Genomic DNA, 13,585 nt, shown 5'->3' with positions numbered 1-13,585 from the left:
GTGGTAATATCCTTGGAACGATTCTGCCCATTTCAAAATGTGTTGGACCTTTCTCGCTTTTAAAAACCTTAGGTTCCTGCAGCTGTTCACAGACCTTCCTTCCCATGTTTTTAATGATGAATAGCATTTATTCCAGGAAGAATTTGCTAAATGACAAAAGAGACAGGCATGCAAAACATACAGATTTAACCACTAGTGGAGATAACTTCTAGCACCCCCTAGTGTCTGAAGAGGTTGCTGTGAAGGTTTAAACCACATGATGAGCACACACCAACAAGACTGCCCCAAAGAGAAGCACTTATTCTTGAAGAAAAAAAGAATGCTTCTCTTTGTAGTCATCCAGGTGAGTCTTTGAACTGTGCATTAACTGTAGGAAATGAGAGACGTAATTGAAGACACAAAGACAGTCAGCAAAAATGTACCCCATCTTGATAGCACGTTCTAGTCAATTTGGAAAGACAGATGCTAAAGTTGGAGCAAATATCTTCTCGTTCTCATTTCAGGAGTCTCTGCGATCCAAGTGGAGTGCTGCACATTGAGTGACATACTGGAATATCATACGATGAGTCTTGTCTGAAGTTTAAAACACAATTAAAACTACCCCAAAGAGAAGCACTTATGGATATTTGACCAATCAATGCTTCCATTTGAAGTAATCTTAGTGTGGTGTGCCCTGAGATTAAATGAGCTTCCCTCCTGAAAATCAGTGTGTAGTTCCAGAAGGTTGTTCACTGTTGCAGCAAAAGTCACTTAAAACTACCCCAACAAATAGCACTTACTCTATAAAGCTGACAAGTCAATGCCATTGTGAGGGTACCGATAGTGGCAGCTTAAGACGTTGCTCGTTTTAAATAGAAAACAGTGTGGAACGAATGGAGATAACTTACAGACAGAGACACACGGAGCATGTTCTATGATGCAGGGTAAATCTGATTTGAGGCTAGCAGTCCACAGCTACCATTTAAAGCGTGTCCACCTGGCTCTTTATTGGTCGTTCACACTTTTTAAGCCTTCTGGGCCCATCAAGTTTTCATTGCTGTGGTAATATCCTCGGAACGACTCTGCCCATTTCAAAATGTGTTGGACCTTTCTCGCTTTTAAAAACCTTAGGTTCCTGCAGCTGTTCGAAGACCTTCCCTCCCATGTTTTTAATGATGGATAGCATTTATTCCAGGAAGAATTTGCTAAATGAGAAAAAAAAGAGACAGGCATGCAAAACATACAGATGTAACCCCTAGTGGAGATAACTTCTAGCACCCCCTAGTGTCTGAAGAGGTTGCTGTGAAGGTTTAAACCACATGATGAGCACACACCAACAAGACTGCCCCAAAGAGAAGCACTTATTCTGGAAGAAAAAAAGAATGGTTCTCTTTGTAGTCGTCCAGGCGAGTCTTTGAACTGTAAATTAACTGTAGGAAATGAGATACGTAATTGAAGACACAAAGACAGTCAGCAAAAATGTACCCCATTTTGATAGCAGTTTCAAGTCAATTTGGAAAGACAGATTCCAAACGTCGAGCAAATATCTTCTCGTTCTCATTTCAGGAGTCTCTGCGATCCAAGTGGAGTGGTGCACATTGAGTGACATACTGGAATATCATACGATGAGTCTTGTCTGAATTTTAAAACACAATTAAAACTACCCCAAAGAGAAGCACTTATGAATATTTGACCAATCAATGCTTCCATTTGAAGTAATCTTAGTGTGGTGTGCCCTGAGATTAAATGAGCTTCCCTCCTGAAAATCAGTGTGTAGTTCCAGAAGGTTGTTCACTGTTGCAGCAAAAGTCACTTAAAACTACCCCAACAAATAGCACTTACTCTATAAAGCTGACAAGTCAATGCCATTGTGAGGGTACCGATAGTGGCAGCATAAGACATTGCTCGTTTTAAATAGAAAACAGTGTGGAACAAATGGAGATAACTTACAGACAGAGACATGAGGAGCATGTTCTATGATGCAGGGTAAATCTGATTTGAGGCTAGCAGTCCACAGCTACCATTTAAAGCGTGTCCACCTGGCTCTTTATTGGTCGTTCACACTTTTTAAGCCTTCTGGGCCCATCGAGTTTTGATTGCTGTGGTAATGTCCTCGGAACGACTCTGCCCATTTCAAAATGTGCTGGACCTTTCTCGCTTTTAAAAACCTTAGGTTCCTGCAGCTGTTCGAAGACCTTCCCTCCCTTGTTTTTAATGATGGATAGCATTTATTCAAGGAAGAATTTGCTAAATGAGAAAAAAAAGAGACAGGCATTCAAAACATACAGATGTAACCCCTAGTGGAGATAACTTCTAGCACCCCCTAGTGTCTGAAGAGGTTGCTGTGAAGGTTTAAACCACATGATGAGCACACACCAACAAGACTGCCCCAAAGAGAAGCACTTATTATGGAAGAAAAAAGAATGCTTCTCTTTGTAGTCGTCCAGGTGAGTCTTTGAACTGTAAATTTACTCTAGGAAATGAGATACGTAATTGAAGACACAAAGACAGTCAGCAAAAATGTACCCCATTTGATAGAAGTTTCTAGTCGATTTGGAAAGACAGATGCTAAAGTTGGAGCAAATATCTTCTCGTTCTCATTTCAGGAGTCTCTGCGATCCAAGTGTTGTGCTGCACATTGAGTGACATACTGGAATATAATACGATGAGTCTTGTCTGAAGTTTAAAACACAATTAAAACTACCCCAAAGAGAAGCACTTATGAATATTTGACCAATCAATGCTCCCATTTGAAGTAATCTTAGTGCGGTGTGCCCTGAGATTAAATGAGTTTCCCTCCTGAAAATCAGTGTGTAGTTCCAGAAGGTTGTTCACTGTTGCAGCAAAAGTCACTAAAAACTACCCCAACAAATAGCACTTACTCTATAAAGCTGACAAGTTAATGCCATTGTGAGGGTACCGATAGTGGCAGCTTAAGACGTTGTTTTTTTTAAATAGAAAACAGTGTGGAACGAATGGAGATAACTTACAGACAGAGACACGAGGAGCATGTTCTATGATGCAGGGTAAATCTGATTTGAGGCTAGCAGTCCACAGCTACCATTTAAAGCGTGTCCACCTGGCTCTTTATTGGTCGTTCAAACTTTTTAAGCCTTCTGGGCCCATCAAGTTTTCATTGCTGTGGTAATATCCTCGGAACGACTCTGCCCATTTCAAAATGTGTTGGACCTTTGTCGCTTTTAAAAACCTTAGGTTCCTGCAGCTGTTCACAGACCTTCCCTCCCATGTTTTTAATGATGGATAGCATTTATTCCAGGAAGAATTTGCTAAATGAGAAAAAAAAGAGACAGGCATGCAAAACATACAGATGTAACCCCTAGTGGAGATAACTTCTAGCACCCCCTAGTGTCTGAAGAGGTTGCTGTGAAGGTTTAAACCACATGATGAGCACACACCAACAAGACTGCCCCAAAGAGAAGCACTTATTCTTGAAGAAAAAAAGAATGCTTGTCTTTGTAGTCGTCCAGGTGAGTCTTTGAACTGTGCATTAACTGTAGGAAATGAGAGACGTAATTGAAGACACAAAGACAGTCAGCAAAAATGTACCCCATTTTGATAGCAGTTTCTAGTCAATTTGGAAAGACAGATTCCAAACGTCGAGCAAATATCTTCTCGTTCTCATTTCAGGAGTCTCTGCGATCCAAGTGGAGTGGTGCACATTGAGTGACATACTGGAATATGATACGATGAGTCTTGTCTGAAGTTTAAAACACAATTAAAACTACCCCAAAGAGAAGCACTTATGAATATTTGACCAATCAATGCTTCCATTTGAAGTAATCTTAGTGTGGTGTGCCCTGAGAGTAAATGAGCTTCCCTCCTGAAAATCAGTGTGTAGTTCCAGAAGGTTGTTCACTGTTGCAGCAAAAGTCACTTAAAACTACCCCAACAAATAGCACTTACTCTATAAAGCTGACAAGTCAATGCCATTGTGAGGGTACCGATAGTGGCAGCATAAGACGTTGCTCGTTTTAAATAGAAAACAGTGTGGAATCAATGAAGATAACTTACAGACAGAGACACGAGGAGCATGTTCTATGATGCAGGGTCGATCTGATTTGAAGCTAGCGGTCCACAGCGACCATTTAAAGCATGTCCACCTGGCTCTTTATTGGTCGTTCACACTTTTTAAGCCTTCTGGGCCCATCAAGTTTTGATTGCTGTGGTAATATCCTTGGAACGATTCTGCCCATTTCAAAATGTGTTGGACCTTTCTCGCTTTTAAAAACCTTAGGTTCCTGCAGCTGTTCACAGACCTTCCTTCCCATGTTTTTAATGATGAATAGCATTTATTCCAGGAAGAATTTGCTAAATGACAAAAGAGACAGGCATGCAAAACATACAGATTTAACCACTAGTGGAGATAACTTCTAGCACCCCCTAGTGTCTGAAGAGGTTGCTGTGAAGGTTTAAACCACATGATGAGCACACACCAACAAGACTGCCCCAAAGAGAAGCACTTATTCTTGAAGAAAAAAAGAATGCTTCTCTTTGTAGTCATCCAGGTGAGTCTTTGAACTGTGCATTAACTGTAGGAAATGAGAGACGTAATTGAAGACACAAAGACAGTCAGCAAAAATGTACCCCATCTTGATAGCACGTTCTAGTCAATTTGGAAAGACAGATGCTAAAGTTGGAGCAAATATCTTCTCGTTCTCATTTCAGGAGTCTCTGCGATCCAAGTGGAGTGCTGCACATTGAGTGACATACTGGAATATCATACGATGAGTCTTGTCTGAAGTTTAAAACACAATTAAAACTACCCCAAAGAGAAGCACTTATGGATATTTGACCAATCAATGCTTCCATTTGAAGTAATCTTAGTGTGGTGTGCCCTGAGATTAAATGAGCTTCCCTCCTGAAAATCAGTGTGTAGTTCCAGAAGGTTGTTCACTGTTGCAGCAAAAGTCACTTAAAACTACCCCAACAAATAGCACTTACTCTATAAAGCTGACAAGTCAATGCCATTGTGAGGGTACCGATAGTGGCAGCTTAAGTTGCTCGTTTTAAATAGAAAACAGTGTGGAATCAATGAAGATAACTTACAGACAGAGACACGAGGAGCATGTTCTATGATGCAGGGTCAATCTGATTTGAGGCTAGCGGTCCACAGCGACCATTTAAAGCATGTCCACCTGGCTCTTTATTGGTCGTTCACACTTTTTAAGCCTTCTGGGCCCATCAAGTTTTGATTGCTGTGGTAATATCCTTGGAACGATTCTGCCCATTTCAAAATGTGTTGGACCTTTCTCGCTTTTAAAAACCTTAGGTTCCTGCAGCTGTTCAAAGACCTTCCTTCCCATGTTTTTAATGATGGATAGCATTTATTCCAGGAAGAATTTGCTAAATGAGAAAAGAGACAGGCATGCAAAACATACAGATTTAACCACTAGTGGAGATAACTTCTAGCACCCCCTAGTGTCTGAAGAGGTTGCTGTGAAGGTTTAAACCACATGATGAGCACACACCAACAAGACTGCCCCAAAGAGAAGCACTTATTCTTGAAGAAAAAATAATGCTTCTCTTTGTAGTCATCCAGGTGAGTCTTTGAACTGTGCATTAACTGTAGGAAATGAGAGACGTAATTGAAGACACAAAGACAGTCAGCAAAAATGTACCCCATTTTGATAGCAGTTTCTAGTCAATTTGGAAAGACAGATGCTAAAGTTGGAGCAAATATCTTCTCGTTCTCATTTCAGGAGTCTCTGCGATCCAAGTGGAGTGCTGCACATTGAGTGACATACTGGAATATCATACGATTAGTCTTGTCTGAAGTTTAAAACACAATTAAAACTACCCCAAAGAGAAGCACTTATGAATATTTGACCAATCAATGCTCCCATTTGAAGTAATCTTAGTGCGGTGTGCCCTGAGATTAAATGAGCTTCCATCCTGAAAATCAGTGTGTAGTTCCAGAAGGTTGTTCACTGTTGCAGCAAAAGTCACTTAAAACTACCCCAACAAATAGCACTTACTCTATAAAGCTGACAAGCCAATGCCATTGTGAGGGTACCGATAGTGGCAGCTTAAGACGTTGCTTGTTTTAAATAGAAAACAGTGTGGAACGAATGAAGATAACTTACAGACAGAGACACGAGGAGCACGTTCTATGATGCAGGGTAAATCTGATTTGAGGCTAGCAGTCAACAGCGACCATTTAAAGCGTGTCCACTTGGCTCTTTATTGGTCGTTCACACTTTTTAAGCCTTCTGGGCCCATCAAGTTTTGATTGCTGTGGTAATATCCTCGGAACGACTCTGCCCATTTCAAAATGTGTTGGACCTTTCTCGCTTTTAAAAACCTTAGGTGCCTGCAGCTGTTCGAAGACCTTCCCTCCCATGTTTTTAATGATGGATAGCATTTATTCCAGGAAGAATTTGCTAAATGAGAAAAAAAGAGACAGGCATGCAAAACATACAGATGTAACCCCTAGTGGAGATAACTTCTAGCACCCCCTAGTGTCTGAAGAGGTTGCTGTAAAGGTTTAAACCACATGATGAGCACACATCAACAAGACTGCCCCAAAGAGAAGCACTTATTCTTGAAGAAAAAAAGAATGCTTCTCTTTGTAGTCGTCCAGGTGAGTCTTTTAACTGTAAATTAACTGTAGGAAATGAGATACGTAATTGAAGACACAAAGACAGTCAGCAAAAATGTACCCCATTTTGATAGCAGTTTCTAGTCAATTTGGAAAGACAGATGCTAAAGTTGGAGCAAATATCTTCTCGTTCTCATTTCAGGAGTCTCTGCAATCCAAGTGTTGTGCTGCACATTGAGTGACATACTGGAATATAATACGATGAGTCTTGTCTGAAGTTTAAAACACAATTAAAACTACCCCAAAGAGAAGCACTTATGAATATTTGACCAATCAATGCTCCCATTTGAAGTAATCTTAGTGCGGTGTGCCCTGAGATTAAATGAGCTTCCCTCCTGAAAATCAGTGTGTAGTTCCAGAAGGTTGTTCACTGTTGCAGCAAAAGTCACTTAAAACTACCCCAACAAATAGCACTTACTCTATAAAGCTGACAAGTCAATGCCATTGTGAGGGTACCGATAGTGGCAGCATAAGACATTGCTCGTTTTCAATAGAAAACAGTGTGGAACAAATGGAGATAACTTACAGACAGAGACATGAGGAGCATGTTCTATGATGCAGGGTAAATCTGATTTGAGGCTAGCAGTCCACAGCTACCATTTAAAGCGTGTCCACCTGGCTCTTTATTGGTCGTTCACACTTTTTAAGCCTTCTGGGCCCATCAAGTTTTGATTGCTGTGGTAATGTCCTCGGAACGACTCTGCCCATTTCAAAATGTGTTGGACCTTTCTCGCTTTTAAAAACCTTAGGTTCCTGCAGCTGTTCACAGACCTTCCCTCCCATGTTTTTAATGATGGATAGCATTTATTCCAGGAAGAATTTGCTAAATGAGAAAAAAAGAGACCGGCATGCAAAACATACAGATGTAACCCCTAGTGGAGATAACTTCTAGCACCCCCTAGTGTCTGAAGAGGTTGCTGTGAAGGTTTAAACCACATGATGAGCACACACCAACAAGACTGCCCCAAAGAGAAGCACTTATTCTTGAAGAAAAAAGAATGCTTCTCTTTGTAGTCGTCCAGGTGAGTCTTTGAACTGTGCATTAACTGTAGGAAATGAGAGACGTAATTGAAGACACAAAGACAGTCAGCAAAAATGTACCCCATTTGATAGCAGTTTCTAGTCGATTTGGAAAGACAGATGCTAAAGTTGGAGCAAATATCTTCTCGTTCTCATTTCAGGAGTCTCTGCGATCCAAGTGAAGTGCTGCACATTGAGTGACATACTGGAATATCATACGATGAGTCTTGTCTGAAGTTTAAAACACAATTAAAACTACCCCAAAGAGAAGCACTTATTAATATTTGACCAATCAATGCTTCCATTTGAAGTAATCTTAGTGTGGTGTGCCCTGAGATTAAATGAGCTTCCCTCCTGAAAATCAGTGTGTAGTTCCAGAAGGTTGTTCACTGTTCAAGCAAAAGTCACTTAAAACGACCCCAACAAATAGCACTTACTCTATAAAGCTGACAAGTCAATGCCATTGTGAGGGTACCGATAGTGGCAGCTTAAGAAGTTGCTCGTTTTAAATAGAAAACAGTGTGGAACGAATGGAGATAACTTACAGACAGAGACACGAGGAGCATGTTCTATGATGCAGGGTAAATCTGATTTGAGCCTATTAGTCCTAAGCGACCATTTAAAGCGTGTCCACCTGGCCTCTTATTGGTCGTTCACACTTTGGAATCAATGGAGAAAACTTACAGACAGAGACACGAGGAGCATGTTCTATGATGCAGGGTAAATCTGATTTGAGGCTAGCAGTCCACAGCGACCATTTAAAGCGTGTCCACCTGGCTCTTTATTGGTCGTTCACACTTTTTAAGCCTTCTGGGCCCATCAAGTTTTGATTGCTGTGGTAATATCCTCAAAACGACTCTGCCCATTTCAAAATGTGCTGGACCTTTCTCGCTTTTAAAAACCTTAGGTTCCTGCAGCTGTTCGAAGACCTTCCCTCCCATGTTTTTAATGATGGATAGCATTTATTCAAGGAAGAATTTGCTAAATGAGAAAAAAAAGAGACATGCATGCAAAACATACAGATGTAACCCCTAGTGGAGATAACTTCTAGCACCCCCTAGTGTCTGAAGAGGTTGCTGTTAAGGTTTAAACCACATGATGAGCACACATCAACAAGACTGCCCCAAAGAGAAGCACTTATTATGGAAGAAAAAAGAATGCTTCTCTTTGTAGTCGTCCAGGTGAGTCTTTGAACTGTAAATTTACTGTAGGAAATGAGATACGTAATTGAAGACACAAAGACAGTCAGCAAAAATGTACCCCATTTGATAGCAGTTTCTAGTCGATTTGGAAAGACAGATGCTAAAGTTGGAGCAAATATCTTCTCGTTCTCATTTCAGGAGTCTCTGCGATCCAAGTGGAGTGCTGCACATTGAGTGACATACTGGAATATCATACGATGAGTCTTGTATGAAGTTTAAAACACAATTAAAACTACCCCAAAGAGAAGCACTTATGAATATTTGACCAATCAATGCTCCCATTTGAAGTAATCTTAGTGTGGTGTGCCCTGAGAGTAAATGAGCTTCCCTCCTGAAAATCAGTGTGTAGTTCCAGAAGGTTGTTCACTGTTGCAGCAAAAGTCACTTAAAACTACCCCAACAAATAGCACTTACTCTATAAAGCTGACAAGTCAATGCCATTGTGAGGGTACCGATAGTGGCAGCATAAGACGTTGCTCGTTTTAAATAGAAAACAGTGTGGAATCAATGAAGATAACTTACAGACAGAGACACGAGGAGCATGTTCTATGATGCAGGGTAAATCTGATTTGAGGCTAGCAGTCCACAGCGACCATTTAAAGCGTGTCCACCTGGCCCCTTATTGGTCGTTCACACTTTTTAAGCCTTCTGGGCCCATCAAGTTTTGATTGCTGTGGTAATATCCTTGGAACGACTCTGCCCATTTCAAAAAGTGTTGGACCTTTCTCGCTTTTAAAAACCTTAGGTTCCTGCAGCTGTTCACAGACCTTCCTTCCCATGTTTTTAATGATGGATAGCATTTATTCCAGGAAGAATTTGCTAAATGAGAAAAGAGACAGGCATGCAAAACGTACCGATTTAACCACTAGTGGAGATAACTTCTAGCACCCCCTAGTGTCTGAAGAGGTTGCTGTGAAGGTTTAAACCACATGATGAGCACACACCAACAAGACTGCCCCAAAGAGAAGCACTTATTCTTGAAGAAAAAAAGAATGCTTCTCTTTGTAGTCATCCAGGTGAGTCTTTGAACTGTGCATTAACTGTAGGAAATGAGAGACGTAATTGAAGACACAAAGACAGTCAGCAAAAATGTACCCCATCTTGATAGCACGTTCTAGTAAATTTGGAAAGACAAATGCTAAAGTTGGAGCAAATATCTTCTCGTTCTCATTTCAGGAGTCTCTGCGATCCAAGTGTTGTGCTGCACATTGAGTGACATACTGGAATATAATACGATGAGTCTTGTCTGAAGTTTAAAACACAATTAAAACTACCCCAAAGAGAAGCACTTATGAATATTTGACCAATCAATGCTCCCATTTGAAGTAATCTTAGTGCGGTGTGCCCTGAGATTAAATGAGTTTCCCTCCTGAAAATCAGTGTGTAGTTCCAGAAGGTTGTTCACTGTTGCAGCAAAAGTCACTTAAAACTACCCCAACAAATAGCACTTACTCTATAAAGCTGACAAGTTAATGCCATTGTGAGGGTTCCGATAGTGGCAGCTTAAGACGTTGTTTTTTTTTAAATAGAAAACAGTGTGGAACGAATTGAGATAACTTACAGACAGAGACACGAGGAGCATGTTCTATGATGCAGGGTAAATCTGATTTGAGGCTAGCAGTCCACCGCTACCATTTAAAGCGTGTCCACCTGGCTCTTTATTGGTCGTTCACACTTTTTAAGCCTTCTGGGCCCATCAAGTTTTGATTGCTGTGGTAATGTCCTCGGAACGACTCTGCCCATTTCAAAATGTGTTGGACCTTTCTCGCTTTTAAAAACCTTAGGTTCCTGCAGCTGTTCACAGACCTTCCCTCCCATGTTTTTAATGATGGATAGCATTTATTCCAGGAAGAATTTGCTAAATGAGAAAAAAAAGAGACCGGCATGCAAAACATACAGATGTAACCCCTAGTGGAGATAACTTCTAGCATCCCCTAGTGTCTGAAGAGGTTGCTGTGAAGGTTTAAACCACATGATGAGCACACACCAACAAGACTGCCCCAAAGAGAAGCACTTATTCTTGAAGAAAAAAGAATGCTTCTCTTTGTAGTCGTCCAGGTGAGTCTTTGAACTGTGCATTAACTGTAGGAAATGAGAGACGTAATTGAAGACACAAAGACAGTCAGCAAAAATGTACCCCATTTGATAGCAGTTTCTAGTCGATTTGGAAAGACAGATGCTAAAGTTGGAGCAAATATCTTCTCGTTCTCATTTCAGGAGTCTCTGCGATCCAAGTGGAGTGGTGCACATTGAGTGACATACTGGAATATCATACGATGAGTCTTGTCTGAAGTTTAAAACACAATTAAAACTACCCCAAAGAGAAGCACTTATGAATATTTGACCAATCAATGCTTCCATTTGAAGTAATCTTAGTGTGGTGTGCCCTGAGAGTAAATGAGCTTCCCTCCTGAAAATCAGTGTGTAGTTCCAGAAGGTTGTTCACTGTTGCAGCAAAAGTCACTTAAAACTACCCCAACAAATAGCACTTACTCTATAAAGCTGACAAGTCATTGCCATTGTGAGGGTACCGATAGTGGCAGCATAAGACGTTGCTCGTTTTAAATAGAAAATAGTGTGGAATCAATGAAGATAACTTACAGACAGAGACACGAGGAGCATGTTCTATGATGCAGGGTCAATCTGATTTGAGGCTAGCGGTCCACAGCGACCATTTAAAGCATGTCCACCTGGCTCTTTATTGGTCGTTCACACTTTTTAAGCCTTCTGGGCCCATCAAGTTTTGATTGCTGTGGTAATGTCCTCGGAACGACTCTGCCCATTTCAAAATGTGTTGGACCTCTCTCGCTTTTAAAAACCTTAGGTTCCTGCAGCTGTTCACAGACCTTCCCTCCCATGTTTTTAATGATGGATAGCATTTATTCCAGGAAGAATTTGCTAAATGAGAAAAAAAAGAGACCGGCATGCAAAACATACAGATGTAACCCCTAGTGGAGATAACTTCTAGCACCCCCTAGTGTCTGAAGAGGTTGCTGTGAAGGTTTAAACCACATGATGAGCACACACCAACAAGACTGCCCCAAAGAGAAGCACTTATTCTTGAAGAAAAAAGAATGCTTCTCTTTGTAGTCGTCCAGGTGAGTCTTTGAACTGTGCATTAACTGTAGGAAATGAGAGACGTAATTGAAGACACAAAGACAGTCAGCAAAAATGTACCCCATTTGATAGCAGTTTCTAGTCGATTTGGAAAGACAGATGCTAAAGTTGGAGCAAATATCTTCTCGTTCTCATTTCAGGAGTCTCTGCGATCCAAGTGGAGTGGTGCACATTGAGTGACATACTGGAATATCATACGATGAGTCTTGTCTGAAGTTTAAAACACAATTAAAACTACCCCAAAGAGAAGCACTTATGAATATTTGACCAATCAATGCTTCCATTTGAAGTAATCTTAGTGTGGTGTGCCCTGAGAGTAAATGAGCTTCCCTCCTGAAAATCAGTGTGTAGTTCCAGAAGGTTGTTCACTGTTGCAGCAAAAGTCACTTAAAACTACCCCAACAAATAGCACTTACTCTATAAAGCTGACAAGTCAATGCCATTGTGAGGGTACCGATAGTGGCAGCATAAGACGTTGCTCGTTTTAAATAGAAAACAGTGTGGAATCAATGAAGATAACTTACAGACAGAGACACGAGGAGCATGTTCTATGATGCAGGGTCAATCTGATTTGAGGCTAGCGGTCCACAGCGACCATTTAAAGCATGTCCACCTGGCTCTTTATTGGTCGTTCACACTTTTTAAGCCTTCTGGGCCCATCAAGTTTTGATTGCTGTGGTAATATCCTTGGAACGATTCTGCCCATTTCAAAATGTGTTGGACCTTTCTCGCTTTTAAAAACCTTAGGTTCCTGCAGCTGTTCAAAGACCTTCCTTCCCATGTTTTTAATGATGGATAGCATTTATTCCAGGAAGAATTTGCTAAATGAGAAAAGAGACAGGCATGCAAAACATACAGATTTAACCACTAGTGGAGATAACTTCTAGCACCCCCTAGTGTCTGAAGAGGTTGCTGTGAAGGTTTAAACCACATGATGAGCACACACCAACAAGACTGCCCCAAAGAGAAGCACTTATTCTTGAAGAAAAAATAATGCTTCTCTTTGTAGTCATCCAGGTGAGTCTTTGAACTGTGCATTAACTGTAGGAAATGAGAGACGTAATTGAAGACACAAAGACAGTCAGCAAAAATGTACCCCATTTTGATAGCAGTTTCTAGTCAATTTGGAAAGACAGATGCTAAAGTTGGAGCAAATATCTTCTCGTTCTCATTTCAGGAGTCTCTGCGATCCAAGTGGAGTGCTGCACATTGAGTGACATACTGGAATATCATACGATTAGTCTTGTCTGAAGTTTAAAACACAATTAAAACTACCCCAAAGAGAAGCACTTATGAATATTTGACCAATCAATGCTCCCATTTGAAGTAATCTTAGTGCGGTGTGCCCTGAGATTAAATGAGCTTCCATCCTGAAAATCAGTGTGTAGTTCCAGAAGGTTGTTCACTGTTGCAGCAAAAGTCACTTAAAACTACCCCAACAAATAGCACTTACTCTATAAAGCTGACAAGCCAATGCCATTGTGAGGGTACCGATAGTGGCAGCTTAAGACGTTGCTTGTTTTAAATAGAAAACAGTGTGGAACGAATGAAGATAACTTACAGACAGAGACACGAGGAGCACGTTCTATGATGCAGGGTAAATCTGATTTGAGGCTAGCAGTCAACAGCGACCATTTAAAGCGTGTCC

The sequence above is a fragment of the Barbatula barbatula genome, assembly GCF_947034865.1.
Source record: "Barbatula barbatula genome assembly, chromosome: 25".
NCBI lineage: Eukaryota > Metazoa > Chordata > Actinopteri > Cypriniformes > Nemacheilidae > Barbatula > Barbatula barbatula.
This window is presented reverse-complemented; position numbering follows the sequence as displayed.